Source organism: Suncus etruscus, chromosome 4 (assembly GCF_024139225.1).
Source record: "Suncus etruscus isolate mSunEtr1 chromosome 4, mSunEtr1.pri.cur, whole genome shotgun sequence".
Classification (NCBI taxonomy): Eukaryota; Metazoa; Chordata; class Mammalia; order Eulipotyphla; family Soricidae; genus Suncus; species Suncus etruscus.
In genome coordinates, this window is record NC_064851.1 from 4,948,804 (window position 1) to 4,965,281 (window position 16,478).

Below are 16,478 nucleotides of genomic sequence, written 5' to 3' on the forward strand. Positions count from 1 at the left end.
CTCCTGAGTACAAAGTCCAGGAGTAACCCCTGAACATCACTGAGTGTGACTCCCCCAAAAAACAATAAAAAGAAACAAAACTGATATCCGATAGGGTCCCCCAAGCTCACCAGGATCAATTTCTGAGAAGTGATTCCTGAGCAGAGCCAGGAGTAATCCTGAGTAATACCATTGGGTTGTGGCTCAAGAAAAAAAATAACATAAAATAAAGTAAAGGAATTCTAAGATAAAACCAAAGAAGTATTCCAGACTATTATGCAAAGGGGAAGCAGTTGGAGAATATGCATATGAAGATCAGATATATAGATGTGAGAACCATTTTTTAAAATGATCAGAATCTCAGAAAAAAATAGAAAGAGGCAGAGGAAGCATTTAAATAGAAGGCAAATGCAATATCTGAAAACAGGGGAAGGAGTCAAATCTATAATAGAATAAAGAAAAAAGAATCCACAATGACTCTGGCATTTTCAAACTCCACAGTCTCCAAATTGAAGAGAAAAATTTCAGAAGCATCAAAGAATCAGAGAAACTGACATCACATGATGTCATGTTATAACATGACAAGTATAGTCCTTTTTTCTCTTTATGGGTGTACTCTCTGAGAGATAGTATAGTGAGCAGAGCAGTTGCCTTGCATCCAGATGAGCTGAGCTAACTTTCTGACACCCCCTTGGGTCTCCCAAGCCCTCCAGAAATGATCCTTGAGCATAGAATCAGGTAGAAACACTGAGTACTGGCAGATGTGGACCCCCAAACCAAAGTTTATCATCATAATTTTTGTCGTCATTGTTGTCATCATCTTCATCATTATTATTGCCATACAACAATAATAACAGATTTCTTACTAGAGCTCATGGAAGTTGAAGTCAATATAATTATAGCTTTAAATTAAAAAAAAAAATCCAGGAGCTGAAGTGGTGGCACATGCGGTAGGGCGTTTGCCTTGCATGCCCTAACCTAGAACGGACCACGGTTGGATTCCCGGCGTCCCATATGGTTCCCCCAAGGCAGGAGAGATTTCTGAGCTCATAGCCAGGAGTAACTCCTGAGCGGCACTGGGTATGGCCCCAAAACAAAACAAAACAAAAAATTAAAACTTTTACTCAGGAGTTACATGAGCCAAACAGCAGGTTTTTCCATGGTGGAAATAAAATTGGATATATGCCACTTAGATCCCTAAACTAGAAGTATTTTTTTTCTTTTCTTTTTGATTTTAGTTTTGGTTTCTGGGCCACACCCAGAGACGCTCAGGTTACTCCTGACTATGTGCTCAGAAATCGCTCCTGTCTTGGGAACCCTCTGGGATGCTGGGGATCGAACCAGGTCTGTCCTGGGTCAGCCTCATGCAAGACAAATGCCCTACTGCTGCTCTATCACTCCAACCTCTGGAACTATTTTCTAACTATGCTTTTTGTAGCTGCCTTTTAAGACAGGTTTAGGTGCAAGAACAAATGATAAGCACAAAAGTCCAAGACAACGTCTTCAGTCAGATGAATGCTTGCTTTGTCAGCACATATAAATTGGAAGGATACAGAGAAAATTAGCATGGCCCCTGCGCAAGGATGACATGCAAATTTGTAAAACTTTCCATATTAAAAAAAACAAAACAACAACAAAAACAAACCAAAAAAAGCCACATGAGATTAAAACCAACTAGACAGAGCAGCACCAGCAAAGCTGATTGTTAGGATCTAGAGTTCTTAGAAGGATGAGATCGCACAATTGAAATAAAGCAAAGCTTTATTCCATCTACCAACAAGCTACAAACTGATGGCAAGGGTCACCTCCCAGAGAGGTGACCCCCTGGGTGAGGGGAACTCCACAAATCAGGTTATATAGGACTAGAAGCAGGAAGTCTTGACCTTTAAGTTGACTGGCTATTGTCTAGGGTTTATCTAGGGTATTTCATCATGTCCTTTCATGACTAGATGTCTGTGGTGGTATATTGGGGTTTAGAGGGCCTTGGAGTATGTATTATTATTGTTGGGATAGAAACTTAGCCCTTAAATAGAAAACTTAGTCTCATTAGCCATAATGGAAACTTAACATTGGTTTGACAAAATGGAGTCCCTTCTGCTCTAGGATTCGCAATGTCCAGACATCTTGGTTACATACACAGCCAGGGCACAACTCCTGGAAATCACCTCCCCTGGGCCAGCAGTGTTGAGTGCCATAATCTAACACACCCGATTCTTCTGCAGGTTTCCTTCTAGGATACTGTGGGTGAGTGACATAGTGTCATCATGGCCTAGGGTTGAATTTATATAAGTGCATATACTTGCCCCACTTCTCCCACATCAAAGTGTCTTTTCTATTTATTTATTTGTTTATCTATCTATCTATCTATCTATCTATCTATCTATCTATCTATCTATCTATCTATTTATCTATTTAGGCTTGGGCCCATACTCAAAGTTGTTCAGAAGTTACTCCTGGCTCTGCATTTAGGAATCAATCCTGGTAGTGTTTCAAGAACCCTGTGTGATGCTGGGGATTGAACTCAGGTCAGCTACATCCAAGGCAAATGTTCTACCCACTGTGTGATAGCACACAGGGCCTTGGGGTCTGCATCTGCATCTGACACCACCCACTCTCTTTTAGTGCTGATTGCTTGGAAAACTTGAAGCAAATGCCATCTCACCACATAATAGAAAGAGGAAACAGCTCCACAACCTAGGAAGGTTGAACTTTCTAAATAACTTTCTCATTAGACTGGAGCCACAGTGCAGAAATTAAGACATTTGCCTGCAGCTGTGGCTGTAATAATTATTTGGATCTGTATATCCCCAGGTATGACCTCTGAGCACTGCCAGGTGTGGTATACACACACACACACACACACACACACACACACACACATGCAGACTAATAAAAGACAACAAAAACCCTCATTGTATGTTTCCGAATGATACCTCTTCTTTGATTGAAACCTGACTGCTATAAATTCAAATAACATTTCTCAGTATAAAGTAATAATGAGGTTTAACTTTCAGAGTTTCATAAAAAGATAGAGCTAGGGTGCTGTATGCATGTCAAGAGAGGTGGAAAAAAGTGTTTTGAGGTGCCTATGCTATTCATAAAGAAGTAAAAAAATGTTACAGTCAAGGGCCAGAGTCAGAGCACAATGGGTAGGGCATTTGCCTTCTACACAGTCAACCTGGGTTCAGTCCCTGACATCCCATGAGGTTCCCTAAGCCTGCCAGGAGTAATTCCTGAGCTTTGCCTGGTGTGGCCCCAAAACAAAACAAAACAAAAGGAATTGTTAAAAAGAGGGGAAAACTCACATTTGAAAGACAAGTTGGCAAGCATAAATTTCAATACATTAATAATTTTGACATTGTAAGTAGATTGAACTCAATGGCTAATTAATATTGTCAGGTGGATTTTAGATAAAATAAACTCCAGCCTGTATCCAAGACACGTGAGGTTTCCATCAAATGCAAACTATACGAAAATATTAAAAACACAGGAAAATTAATCTGGCTGGTGTCAGACTCACAACCTATTTTTTGAGTCAACTTGGTACATTGAACAAGATTTAGTGGCAAATCTTGACCCCTGGCGTAGCTATTGTTTCTTTATATTTTGTTGGGGGTGAGAAGTGATGGCATTTGATTTTTTGTCTAACAGCAGAAAGAACATGTCAAAAGCCAGAAGTTTGCAAATTAAAAGTAAGAAAACAAAACAAAACAAAACACTTCTGCTGATTGCAAAGTTCCTGAAAATGGCTTCCGTGGCCTTGCTGTATTATTGCCTGATGAAAATATTAACCCTGAGCTTGATTTAATAATAGATATCCAGCTGAAGAAGGTTGAGAGGGGACAGAAATTGGTCATCTCTCTTGACTGTTCTGGGCTTGATTGTTCTAAGTCCACGGGGGAACAGCTGAAAGTCAATGAGAAAGAAAAAAGTCAATATCTACCTCTTTGAGTGGCGGAAGTCTTATGCAAATAAGGCAGTTCCAGCCATCAGAAAAAATGACCACTGAGGCCAATGGGACAGACACCTGATTACCGTTATGGACTTGGAAAGGGCAATTTAAAGATGTTTTCCGCCTTTCTGTAAAACTACTGCCCACAGCTATTTCCTGAAGTTTTTGGGAAGGGTTGAATTGAATAGTTTTATAGCCCTAGTGGGATTGGGGTATGACAGCCTCTCATAATCATTGTAAAACAAAGGACCAACGTTTTTTTTTTTTTAGACTGCGTTCCTGTAGGGTCTGAGAATCCAAGATAGCAAGATGCCTTCAAGAACTTTTTGTTTGTTTGTTTGTTTGTTTTGGAAGATGCTGTTTACTTAAATGCCAGTCAAGGTTTGGAATGACTTGGATAAATTTGCCTTCACCAAGGCTTGACCCAGACTCTCTATTGTGGTGTTGAAAACAGAAACTTGCCCATATTATTTTGAAGATGCTTTGCTGATGAGTGAGATGATATTCAATTTTATTCTTTTGTCGGGGACCACATCTAGGAATGCTCAGGGGTTACTATTACTCCTGGCAGGCTAAGGGGTGCATAGACGCTATCACTCTGGTTCTTAAGATTTTTATTCTTGTGCCAAATCTTTGCCCACTGTGTCAGAGAGATAGATAGTAATAGCATGTAGGACACTTGCTTTGCATGCAACCCACCAAGGTTTGGTCCCCTTTATTTCTTAGGGTTTCTGAGCACCACAACGAGTGATTGCTGAGTGCAGAATCAGGAGTAATCCTTGAGCACGGCCAGGTGTGGCCCCAAAACAAAGAAAAAAGAATGAGAAAAAAATCAAGCCTCAAAAAATGTGCATCATTTTTAGTGTTTGTCTCAACGTCCCTTGTGAGGTGAGGTGACTTGAAGACAATGGCACTAACTTTCAGGACTTTGCTGAGCAAAAGTTTCACAACTTCTTCTCCACCAGTGTCCCATATCCCCCACAACTGCCCTTAAGTCACTTCAAGTCCGCCTCCTCCTTCCTTTTCTCCTACTTCCAGTCCTCATGCTCCTTATAAACTCTTTTGTTCTGAGATTACTCAAAACATCGGCAAAGGCTGGTCCTTATTTGATATTTTCTAGCCTCTTGTTTTCCTTCTCTATACATCATGAGATGTATGGGTGAGGGTGAGATCTGGTATTTATTTGTCCTTCTCCCTCTGATTCATGCCACTTATCAAGACACCCTCCAGTTCTACCCTGACTGCAGCAAACTGCAAGGTTTCCTCTTTTCTTACAGCTACTCAGATCCCATCACGTAAAAATACCACAAAGTCCTTATCCAAGCATCAGTTGTTGGATATTTGGCCTGTTTCCAAGGCCTGACTATTGTACTTGGTGCTGCTATTAAGTTGGGTTTGTCATATGTATGTAAAATTTGGAGTTAGTGTTTTTTGAGTTCTCAAAGATTAATGCCAAGAAGTGGATTTACTGGGTTCTGTGGAAACTTTAGTTTTTTGAGAAGTGTTCATACTGTTTTCCATAGAAACTTTTTTTTTCTTTTTTGGTTTTTGGGCCACACCCAGCGGTGCTCAGGGGTTACTCCTGGCTGTCTGCTCAGAAATAGCTCCTGGCAGGCACAGGGGACCATATGGGACACCAGGATTTGAACCAACCATCTTTGGTCCTGGATCGGCTGCTTGCAAGGCAAACGCCGCTGTGCTATCTCTCCATGCCCCCATAGAAACTTTTAAACTAGATGGCATTCCCACAAAGGCTCCTTTTCCTCACATCTCTGTTAATACTAGTTGTTTCCAGTCTTTTTGATCTCTACCATTCTCACTAGTGCGAGATGATATCTCATTGTTGTTTTGATTTGCATTTCCCTGTTAACAAGTGACAACAGATGCTTTTCATATTTCTTCTGGCTGACTCTACGTCATCTTTGGGGCATTGTCTGTCCATCTATCTCCTCTCTCCACTTTTCAAAGAGATCATTAGTTTTGTTGAGCATTGGGGGTGCTTTATATTTGTTGGATATTAGTCCTTTATCTGGTGGATGGTAAATATTTTATCTCCCACTCAGTAGGGTGACCTTTTATTTTAGTCCTCATTTCTTTTGTCATGCAAGAACACTTTTTGTTTGATACATTTTTCATTTTTAAAAACTCAAAACCTAAGAACAAAATAATAGCAATAATTGGGGGTCCAGAGCAATAGTACAGCTGAGAGGGTGCTTGTCTTGCATGCAGCTGACCCAGGCTTGATCCTGGCATCTCAAATGGTCTCATGAGCTCACCGGGAGTGATTCTTGAACTTAGAGCCAGTAGTAACCCTTAAGCATTGCTGAATATAACCCCAAAATTAAAAAAAAAAAAGTCTAAAATTCAGAGTAGAGTTTCCTTCTGGGAGGAGGAGGGAATGATGAGGGTAGAGAGGATGAGTTGACAAATGTTTCAGCTCTTGAATTTGGTGGCAGGTCCACACCCACCTCTCTGACTTTATTCTTTTCTAGGTATCAAATGTGACATTGCTGAAGTTGGTGTCCAGGGAAGATTCTTCCACTGACAGCCTTCCTATACATGAATTCTTGCACTGACGGTCTTCCCGTACATAAATTAGCTACCTTCCTCCCTTCTACAAAGAAGAAACATAGAGTCCCTCCTGGCTTGGAATCATTTTGCAGATTTAATGGATAGAAGGGGGTGCTCAGCGCTTTCTCCTGGCTCGGTGCTCAGAAATCTCTGCTGGCAGTGCTCAGGTGATCACACACACACACACACACACACACACACACACACACACACGCACACACGCACACGCACACGCATACTCACACACAAACACAAACACATAATGTCAGGGGTAAACCAGAGCTGCTCACATGCAAGGTCAGTGCCTTATCCCTACGTGATCTCTGGTTTTCTTGACTCTCTTTGACTACAGATGTGGTGGAAAGGGACTTTCCCGAAAGACGGGGTGATATGAAGTGTTGACTTATGAGTCCAAATGGAGAAGAAAGATTAACCAAGCAGGATCCAAGGTGGTGTGGCCTGGGGGAGAGGGGACCTGGGATCACTTTTTCTGGGCTAAAATCTTTGGGACTTTTGCCACCATTGGTTAATGCTTCTTTGTTCTACAACCAAGAGCAGTACACTGGCAGAAGAGCTTTGATTTGGGGGTTTGTCTGTAGGGTAAAGCAGGAAGAAGGGGTGTAGCTGGGCATGTAGTAGAGGAAACATGTGCTTACTAGACAGGAAAGGAGGTGTCTGTGAAGTTGGAGTAGCCATGGGGCCTTTGGCAGACTCTGGCACCCCATTTCATCAATGAATGCCCAGTGGGTTCACTTCAGGATAAAAGTAAATTTCCTTCTGCAAAATTGTAGATTAAAGAGAACAACAAGTTCCTTCCCCTCTAAGGCTCTGTTTGTTTGATGTGGGGCCTGGAGAACATACCACAGAGTGTTCAGGGGTTACTCCTGGCTCTGTGCTCAGGAATCACTCCTGGCAGTGCTTGGGGGAACCATTCACAGTGAGTGGATATAAATCGGAAACCCAGGCTCCAAAATGGAGGATCTGGTAAGACTCAGGTCTGGAAGCAAATGTTGATGCAGGAAATAATCCACATAGTGAAAGGGTACAAGAATGGGTTCAGAAAATTCAACACCTAAGCCAGGAATCCCATCACAAGAGCCTTCTGCTCTTAAGAAGGAAAGCAGCATAGTGGAGAAAGACCCAAAAATGAGCATCAGGCTTCCACAGACCCTGACTTTTATTGACAAGTACCAGGCCACACCCTAGGATGGAGGAGGAGTACCAAGGAGGGGAAATCCAGTAATCTTATATATAACCAGACCACATCCTAGGGTGGAGTATAAATATTGATTAAGGTAGGATCAGTAATCCAACAGGTGGGAATGGAATCCAGGTCAAGTGGACACAGGCATATGTCTCACCCTGATACTCTGTTACTTGTTCCTGCCATCAGGTTTTGTAAAAATTGGAAAGTGGACCTGGAACATTGACAAAGAGCATTTATCCCATAAACACGGGCTTTATAAAAGAAAAGAAAGCTGAAGAAATATCCTTGGCTTCCTCAAGAAGCAGATCCCCTGAGCTAGGGGTGTGGACGCTGAGAGTGAGGGCTGCCTGTGCATTTCCATCTAACTCTCTCTCTCTCTCTCTCTCTCTCTCTCTCTCTCTCTCTCTCTCTCTCTCTCTCTCTCTCTCTCTCTCTCTCTCTCTCTCCCTCTCTCCCTCCCACCCTCCCTCTCTGAAACCCCCAGGTGGTGGCAGCAGGCCTCGGGCACCATGAGGAATAAAAAATATACTTAGGGCTGGAGTGATAACACAGTCCTAGTAGGGTGTTTGCCTTGCACACAGCTGACCCTGGACAGACGGACAGACCTGGGTTTGATCCCCAGCATCCCACACGGTCCCAGAGCCTGTTAGGAGTGATTTCTGTGCTCAGAGCCAAGGAGTAACCTCTGAATGCTGCCCAAAACAAACAAACAGAAAACCAAATTTAGTATACTTAGTTTCTTCTCTTCTCTCTCCATCCCTGGTGGGCAGCTTCTATGTGTTAGCATCCCTGGGTGGGCACGAGGCCTCACCAGGCAACTGGGCCTCATGAGCCCCCGAGGGCCTGGCAGCCTTGGTTGGGCCTCTTCAGCCCGTAGTCCTGGAAGACTTGGACTTCTGCAGACAGGGAACTTTCAAGGTTGCAGTGAATCTTTAGGATGCAAGGCAATCGCTTCTTCTTGTCCCTGTCAGAGGGACATGCACCGTGGGTCAAGACCACTGTAGATACCAACAGATGCATTTTGGGTTCATGTGATTGTTTCCACGACCAGCCGGTCAACAAGTTGATTGTGCCTTACGGGAAAGCATTACCGAGTTCTTGTAAGGCAGAGAGGAAAAATCCACTGAGTTGCCATGACAGCGCAGTTCCTGGATGTTTCGTGACTTCGGGATCAGCTTTCTGCCTCGAAGAAATTGTGCCAGGATGGGGGCAGGCAGGATGGTTGAGCAGGGAGAAGGTCTGATCCAAGGTTCTGGCAGGCTCAGGGGACCATATGGGATAGCAGAGATTGAATCTGGGTCAGCTGCATGCAAGGCAAATGCTCTACCCACTGTACTATCACTTTGGTCCTGTCTTCTTTTCTTCCTTTCTTTCCTTCTTTTTTCCTTTTCTTTTCTTCTTTCTTTCTGTCCTTCCTTCCTCTTCTTCCTTTTTCTTCTTCCTTCTTTCTTTCTTTCTTTCTTTCTTTTTTCTCGTTTTTCTTTTTTCTTTTTCTTTCTTTCTTTCTTTCTCTCTTTTTTTCTCTCTCTCTTTCTTTCCTTCTTTCTTTCTTTCTCTTTCTTTCTTCTTTCTTTCTTTCTTTCTCTCTCTTTCTTTCCTTCCTTCCTTCTTTTTCTTTCTTTCTTTCTTTCTTTCTTTCTTTCTTTCTTTCTTTCTTTCTTTCTTTCTTTCTTTCTTTCTTTCTTTCTTTCTCTCCCTCTCTTTCTTTCTCTCCCTCTCTTTCTTTCTTTCTTTCTCTCTCTTTCTTTCTTTCTCTCCCTCTCTCTTTCTTTCTTTCTTTCTCTCTCTTTCTTTCTTTCTCTCTCTCCCTCCCTCCCTCCCTCCTTTCTTTCTCTTTCTTTTCTTTCTTTTCTTTCTTTTCTTTCTTTCTTTCTTTCTTTCTTTCTTCCTCTCTTTCTTTCTCTCTTTCTTTCTTTCTCTCTCTCTCTCTCTCTCTCTCTTTCTTTCTTTCTTTCTTTCTTTCTTTCTTTCTTTCTTTCTTTCTTTCTTTCTTTCTTTCTTTCTTTCTTTCTTTCTTTCTTTCTTTCTTTCTTTCTTTCTCTTTTTTTCTTTCTTTTTTTTTCTTTTTTCCAGCCCCTGAGTTTGGTCTCCTAGCCAGCTGGTACTAGCTGGGAAAGAATAATTCCGCCCCCCCCCAAAAGGCAGCTTCAGGAAACTGGTGGGAGGGAGAGGGTGTCCAGGAAAGGCACAAGACAGACTTCACAAGTACCTCCTGGAAAGGACAAGAACCAGGCGCTCCCCAAAATATGTTGCCAGTGTGCAGCACAGGGCTAAGAGGGACATGAGCAGCGTGGGTTGACCCCTGCGTCAGGGACGCCTACATCATCTCCTGCTTTCAGAAACAACATCACTCAGGGGGAAGCTTGCTCTGACGTGGCCTCTCCCGGTTCCCCTTCTTGGCCTCCCGTTCTTGGAAGGGAGCAAAAGAGCCCCTCTAAACTGGGAATTGAAGGCACGCGGTGGTGGGGGTGGAGAAAAGCACCTGGCAGGTCACAGCTGGTCTCAAGGATAGTCACACCCAAAGGTCAACACCCAGCCGATCATGGCAATCAGTCTGTCTGCGAAATGTGGCTCGTCTGTAACTTCTCCCAAGCTAGGGCTCCACAGGGGAGGGAGTGTTCAGGTGGCAAAGCCCCTCCTTCAGGGTTCAGGAGAGAGTGTGGGAAGTACTGGACAGCCTGGGGAACATTGCCAGGTCACTCCACCCACAGTGCAAAGCAGCTCAGACTCAGAGGCTTGGGGGTGCCCCAACACCATATCTGCAAGGCTTGGCGGCTGGTGATAGTAATGCTGAGACCCCAATGATGTAATATGTGTGCTTCAGCCCCTTGGAGACCCCACATACACACCACCTTTTTTTAAATTTTATTGTGGGGTTCACACGAGGTGGCATTCAGTTTGGTTTATGTAGTAGCAAGGATCAAATTCAGAGTCTTCTGGGACATGGGAGATAGTGCAGGGTTGAAAGCACTTTGTCCAGGACTGGAGCAATAGCACAGAGAGGAGGGCGTTTGCCTTGCACGTGGCTGACCCAGGTTTGATCCCTGGCATCCCATATGGTTCCCAGAGCTGGGAGTGATTCCTGAGCACCACCGATGTGGCCCCAAACAAAACAAAACAAAAAGTGGTTGGGGTGATAAGCACAGTGAGTAGGGCACTTGCCTTGCAAGCTGCTGACCCAAATTCGGTCCCTGGCATCCCATATGGCCCCCTGCATCCCACCAGGAGTGTGATTCCTGAGTGCAGAGACAAGAGTAATCTATGACAATTGCCAGGTTCGGGCCCCCCAAACCAAAAACTGAATAGCTAAAATAAATAGATAAATAATCAAAATGCTTTTCCTGCGCATGGTCCAGCCTATCTCTGATCCCCTGAGCACTACCGAGAATGACTCCTGAGCACTGAGCATGGAGCCAGGAGTAAGCCCTGAGCACCGGGGGTGGCCCCTAAACAAAAGAAACAAAACATACCCCCCTAAGCCACACAAGGCAGGTCATGTGGTTCCCACACTTGAATCAGATGCCTGCCCTGAACATCTTTCTGGGAGTTCTGGGGTTTACTTTGAACTGCGCTCTTCTAAGAAATGTGTCTCTAGCGTGTCTGCGGTGTTGCCTGTGTTCAGCCTATCTGCACCACAATGCCTCAGCTGACCAGGGACAGCTGCCCTTCTGCCCAGGGAGAGAAAGTTCTGGAACAGCCCCACCCCCTCCCAGGACAGTGATCAAGCTTCTCCTTTGAACAACAACCACGTCTCATCCAGGGACCACAAAAGAACAGCTTTGCAGGCACACTCCAGAACCTCACTGAAAAGCTTTCCCTGCACCCCACCAGACATTGCGAGGGGCTGCAAGTCAACCTGCAATCCTGGGGTACCACCTCTGGCAAGCCATGGAGAAGACAGGGGAACATTGCAGAGGTGCCATCAGCCCGCCCCTCTCTCCGCTATCAGAGACTCAACAGACAAAACCAATGAGGAAGTGGGGAGTGACGTGGAGAACTAGAGAAGATGTTTATCAGAAAGGGCCTGAGAGACCCCCACGATCAGAGGGGTAGCCCCTGCCTCCACGTCTTCTGCTATTTCTCCCCCACACACACAACCCCAGGACTCAGGCCTAAGACATCGGGATAAATGGTACAATCTCCCCCTTGCTCAGAGCTGAGTAATATTCCAGCATTTCTTTGTCTGCTCCCCCTGGGCATGGACAATTAGGGGGTCTCTCTCCCCCCCCTCTGCAGCATCTGATGGCACTGCATCTTAGGTCCTGGGATCCCCACCCTCTTTCTGTGTGGGAGCTCGTCTTTGCATGACGCTTTCTGGTGAGAAAATTAAGGAAAAATCTGAGGTTCTCCTGGCAGACAGAGTCACCCCTCAACACACACACACACACACACACACACACACACACACACACACACACACACATAGATACACCTTCAACTGATTGATTTCAGCACACCCTGGATCCTGAGAGTCACGGGGACACATCCAGAGTCCCGGACCCACATTGTTAGGAACCCAGATGTTTGGAACGACCGAGTCAGCCTCTGTTTGCACCCAGAGAACAGAAGGAATTCTGCAGCACCTGTTTGCCTGAGGCTCAGATGCCAGAACCTCATGTTTTGCTGATTTTCAGTTTGGGTTTCAGTTTAGTTTGTTTGTTTGCCTTTGTGTGTGTGTGTGTGTGTGTGTGTGTGTGTGTGTGTGTGTGTGTGTGTGTGTGTGTGTGTGGAGGGTTCCTTGACTTCTTCTTGAGCCCAATAATGTGTTCACAGACTCGTGGGGCTGGGGTTTCCCCGAGGAAAAAAGAAGGGACTCTCAGTATCTTAGCGCATCACCCATAAATGACGCCAGGGGTTCAAAAGAGCAGAAACTCATCCAGGTCTTGCAATAATACATAATGGTATGTACATGCTTCTATGGAGAACATCTGTAGATGTTTCCATGGGGTCCCATGTGTAGTTGCTTCCCTGGGGTCCCAAAGAGAAGCAGTATCAGGACTTTTGCCCCCACCCTGACCCCCAACCCTCTCTGAGCAGGGGTGGAGTTGGGGGTCCAGCACACTGACTGCCCTCATCCTCCCTCACCTCTCCAGACCCAGACAGGAGCAGAGAGAAGAAGGAACAGAGGGACCATGCGCAGAGCCGAGAGGAGCAATCTTCGGTGGAGGGCTGATGAACTTCTCAGTGTCCCCGGTTTTAAGTGTCCTGGCAGCTTCGTGAAATCTCTCTGAACAGAAATGAACCAGGTCGTGTCACTTCCTCTTCGCATTTCCCAAGAGGGGGTGCAGCGGCAGATATAGGAAGCAGCGGGGCTCCGCACCCCACACTCCTGCAGGAAAGTGGCAGCTTCGCACCAGAGAGGTGAGGCAGGGACAGGCCGGGGTGCGGTGGGAAGAATAGGGCATGTGGGGATCTTGTGGGATGTCGGGAGTGAAGTAGGTCAGGGGTGCCTCCAGGGAATCTGGGGGTTCAGGTCTGGCCTCTCAGGAGTAAAGGGAAGTGAAGGGAAGGACGGAGCATGAGTCCCCTGTGTCCAGACCAGAGTCCCCTTTATCCAGCTCAGCCCCTGCCTGAGGCTTCTGATTTCCAGAGTCAAAGGTCAAAGCAGAAAGAGTGTCAGAGGTGCTGGGGGAGAGAAAGAGAGAGAGTGAGAGAGAGAGAGTGAAAGAGAGAGAGACCACAGAACTAGAGAGAGAATGTGTATGTCTATGCACCTAGAATTACGTGTGTGTGTCTGTCCATAGGACCTGTAATTAGAGAAAGAAAGAGAACATGTCTTTGGAGTGCTAGGCCCAGTGGACAGGGACAGAGGGCCCCTAAGCCTCATGGGCACTTCGGGGTGTTTGGGAACAGAACACAAACAGTCCTGAGGCAGTTTGTCCTCCCTAGAAGAATGTTTCCTTCAGCTTCACTTTTGGCCTGTATTGGGGGTGCAGGCAGATATCACAGGTGTGCACAGGTGTTTGTGGAGAGGGCACTGGTGATAAGGACAGGAACAGGTGTGCGTGCTCTCCCCAGGGCGGAGGAGGCTGGTGTTTGGGGGGGGGGTCCACATTAGGGTACAGTGGGAGTCATAGGATAGACCTCCCTGGTACACTTCTGCCATTTTCCATCTCCAGGCCGGCTGTTCAGGTTCTGGGCATCAGAGATCTAGATCCTTTGGGCTTTTACTTCCCACCCCCGAGAGTTTCAAGCCTGCAGGGGTCCTCAAACTTTTTCAACAGGGGGCCAGTTCACTGTCCCTCAGACCATTGGAGGGTCTGACTATAGTAAAAACAAAACTTATGAACGAATTCTTATGCACACTGCATAGATCTTATTTTGCAATAAAGAAACAAAACAGATACAAATACAATATGTGGCCTGCGGGCCATAGTTTGAGGACCACTGGAAGGGGAGCAAAACTGTCCCTGGGGATGAAGGCATAGAACAATGGGGGAAGGTGTTTGCATGCACGTGGCCAACCGGGGTTTGGGTTCGACATCCCATATGGCCCCCAAGGACCACTGGGAGTAATTCCTGAGTGCAGAGCCAGGAGAAATCCCTGAGCATCGATGGATGTGACCCCCGAAAAATAAATACTAGTCTCTGTACTTTTCCCATCTCGGTGTTTGTTATGTTTGTTATGTTGAGCTCACCAGGGCTCTGGGCCTATTGAGGAACAGATCATATGATCCAGACGGATCCCTAGAGAGCACCCGGTCCAGATGTCACTCTCACTGGGGGGCCAACCACAATGCGCTCTCTCTCTCTCTCTCTCTCTCTCTCTCTCTGTCTCTGTCTCTCTCTCTGTCTCTCTGTCTCTGTCTCTCTCTGTCTCTCTCTGTCTCTGTCTCTCTCTGTCTCTGTCTCTCTCTGTCTCTCTCTCTCTCTCTCTCTCCCCCCATATTTGAACCATAACAGTCATTCTGGTTGCAGGGATAGGTCCCGGGTCTGTTCTGGGCATCAAGAAAGCGCAGCTAAAGGCCGAGCATCTGTCTCAGGGATCAGGACAGCCTTTCCGTCCTCAACCTGCCCTGTTCTCGGGTCTCAGCTGCTGGAGCCTTCATTATCCTTCCTCAGCCCCAGCTTACCTAGCTCTGGGCTTTCCTTCTCTGTCCGTTCATGTGCCTGCAGTCGATGCTGCCTCTTGATTATTCCATAATGAACCATTTTGTTTGATTTTGTTTATGGTTTAGTTTGGTTTGGGGGGGGGGGGACCATACCTGGTGGCACTCAGGAGTTACTCCTGGCTCTGAGCTCAGAAATTACTCCTGACAGGCTCAGAGGGACCATATGAAATACCAGGGATGAAACCTGGGTTAGCCAGGTACAAGGCAAATATTTGCCCTTGCCTTCGTGCCAGCACTCCGGCCCCAACGGCTTTTTGTTGTTGTTGTTGTTGTTGTTTGGTTGGTTGGTTTTGTTTTTAAACAATCTCCGACTTTCCCTGTGTTCTATTGACTTGTACCCTGCACTGTTCTTTCCCCAGGTGATAATACACCAGCCAGCTTCCAAGGCTGTCCTTTTGAGCTCAGAAATTACTCCTGGCAGGCTCAGGGATGCTGGAGAGCAGATACAGGTTGGCCATGTGCAAGGCAGACGCTGTGCTATCACTCTGGCCCACTTTCTGTGTATTTTATTTGTTTTTTATGCAGCCAGCAGTGCTCAGGACTCTGGGCACCTGGCTCTGTGCTAAGATCTCTACTGGCAGAGCTCAGGAGACCAGCTCTGGGGTGCCAGGATCAAACCAGGTTCTGCTGCATGCCAGGGCCAGCATTTTCCCCTGAGTCTATGTCTCCATTTAAAGCTGTGCCTAGTTCTTTCTGCATCTGTGCATACCTGTGTGAGTTGGATCTCATGTCAGATGTTCATGATGTCAAGGATCACCAAACACTGCCATGGGGGACAAAGTGGGGAAGAATGCAAACAGGAGAGGTCACTTGCTATGGGCGACCCTCTCTGCCAACCTGTCCCTTATGAGCCATGATACTGAGAAGTGAAAGGCTTGGGTCGAAGAGGGGGCACTGATGTTTTGCTCTCGGCAAAGCTTGTTGAACAAAGGGTTTCTGGGTGAGCATTTTGCCATCATCAAACACAAAAGCAAGCTTGAAGAGCTTGTGAATCATGAGGGTCCTTTAATGCCATTGTTTGCACCGTTTTCATGGAAAGACAATGATCTGTGGGGCCAGAGGGATAGCACAGCAGGAGGGTGTTTGCTTTGCACAAGACTAACTGACTAACCTGGATTCAATTCCCGGCATCCCATATGGTCCCCCAAGCCCACCAGGAGTAGTTTCTGAGCAGAGTCAGGAATAACCTCTGAGTGCCACTGGGTATGGCCTCAAAACAAAACAAAACAAAAAGACAGTGATCTGATTCTTAGAGATCTGGACACATACAGTTTGGGGGTTTGCTCCTACTCTGGTTATTCATTTCCTAATAAGCATGTAACTGTCTGCATCTGTCTGCTCTGTCTCAATTCTATTTCAGTCTTTTTCTCCTATGTATGCTCTTCCATAGCTTGTAGGTTGAAAGGGGCCTGGCTTCTTCCACTGACTTTTTATTTTTAAACCTGACATCTGGAAAATAGGGCATAATAGGGATTCGGGTTGGTGAGTTTTTGTGTTGTGGCTCTATTTATTAGCATTAAAAAAATTTTTTTTTGTGGTTTTTGGCCATGCCCAGTGATGCTCAGGGGTCACTCCTGGCTGAGCCTGCCAGGAACAATTTCTGAGCATAGAGCCAGGAGTAGCCCCTGAGCACTGCCGAATGTGACCCAAAAACAAA

At 45.8% G+C, this 16,478-nt stretch overlaps 1 pseudogene; it reads left to right on the top strand.

The window, feature by feature from the left end:
* Positions 1-1,496: 1,496 nt before the first annotated feature.
* Positions 1,497-1,597, top strand: LOC126007494 (uncharacterized; annotated as a pseudogene).
* The last annotated feature ends 14,881 nt before the right edge of the window (positions 1,598-16,478 follow it).